The sequence below is a fragment of the Canis lupus genome, chromosome 8 (assembly GCF_003254725.2).
Source record: "Canis lupus dingo isolate Sandy chromosome 8, ASM325472v2, whole genome shotgun sequence".
NCBI classification, from domain to species: Eukaryota; Metazoa; Chordata; class Mammalia; order Carnivora; family Canidae; genus Canis; species Canis lupus.
Genome location: NC_064250.1, coordinates 32504013 through 32505677, shown reverse-complemented (window position 1 = coordinate 32505677; position 1665 = coordinate 32504013). Strand labels below are relative to the sequence as shown.

Here is a 1665-nt window from a genome sequence, read left to right as displayed (position 1 = left end):
AGTTATCATAACTGTTTGTTTACATGATTGTCTTTCCAGCTAGACCATGAGCTACACAGGGCAGGGGGCCAGCCAAGCCTTAGCCATCTTACAGTCTCAGCACCGTATAGCACACGCAATAGTTCTTTAATAAATACTAGTTGAGTTGAATTGAATGGATTTTTCATTATCAGTCTTCTGCAGAAGACTTTTAATGATGAATGTTTTGAGACAAAAGATATCTTGACAGAATTGAAAGGGAAGTCACAGGGGATCATTGACATTAAATGATAATTAAAATGCTGTAACTAACTCATCTAATAAAATAGGCACCCAGCCACTATTTTGTTGACGTTAAATAATAATTAAAATGCTGTAACAAGGGATCATAGTCATTATGATAAACCATAATTATATTAATAATTAATATTAATAATCAATAATATTACTAATATTATCATCTGTGATAATTGATTATAATTATTATTGATAGCTATTATTTATCTACTGAATGATGACTATGTACCAAGCACTTGCTAATTATTTAGAGATATATATATTTTTAAAGATTTTATTCATTTATTCATGAGAGACACAGAGGCAGAGAGAGGCAGAAACACAGGCAGAGGGAGAAGCAGGCTCCATGCAGGGAGCCTGATGTGGGCTTCAATCCCGGGACTCCGTGATCACACCCTGAGCTGAAGGCAGACGCTCAACCACTGAGCCACCCAGGCGTTCCTAGACTTTTTTTTTTTTTTACAAGCCTATTTTTAGGTAAGTAAAGACGCAGAGTTTTGAGGATAGATCCAATGCTGCATCCCCAGGAAATGATAGAGTTGGGATTTGAAACCCAACTCGTGGATCCAGGCCATGCTCTTAGCTATTTTTCTGATGCTGGAAGGATAGACTAGTTCTAGGGCTCTGCAAAGTATGCTTCCTAAAGCATTCACCAATTATATGTACTCTAAATGCAGTGAGATTTCCCTCCAGGGCAGGCATCCTAGGCCCTTTCCGTGCTTTGGACTCCTTTGAGAGTCAGCTGATACTTACAGACTCTTCAGAACATTAAAAAAGTTTTCTTCTTATGTCAAAAGGGTTTTATTTGCAGGAGAATGGGACCTAATGGAACAAGTCAAATCTCATGTCATCGACTGACTCCCTGAGACTCCTTGTCTCTTCTCCTCTGTGATCACTGAAGTGGAACCAGCTGCAGGAGCTGCACATTCTGGGAGAGCAGGGACAGCCACAGCGCCCCCAGCAGGCAAGCTGGCCAACTCGCCAATACCCACGGTGATGACATTTTCAGTACTCTCCTATTCAACTCACTGATGACTTTGATGAGAGGGTCATCATCAGCCTCCATGCCCACACTGTCCAAATCTTCTTGATGCCCTTGGCACTGGATGAGGCATTGCCCCCAAGGGTGGCCAGCAGGTAGGGGGCCACGTAATGCATCTTCGGGGACAGGGACTGAAGGGCTTTTTTTATTTTTAAGAAGATTCTATGCCCAATCTGGAGCTTGACCTCACTACTATCAAGAGTCGAATGCTCTACTGAGCAAGCCAGCCAGGCTTTTTAAAAAATATTTTTAAAAAATATTTTATTTTTTAATAAACTCCTCAGAACTTTTTAAAAAATATTTTATTTATTTATTCATGAGAGACATAGAGAGAGGCAGAGACATAG

The 1665-nt window shown here is 40.2% G+C and overlaps 1 pseudogene; it reads right to left on the bottom strand.

Annotated features, from left to right (window-relative positions):
* Positions 1-1118: 1118 nt before the first annotated feature.
* Positions 1119-1434, bottom strand: LOC112657883 (60S acidic ribosomal protein P2-like; annotated as a pseudogene).
* Positions 1435-1665: the final 231 nt, after the last annotated feature.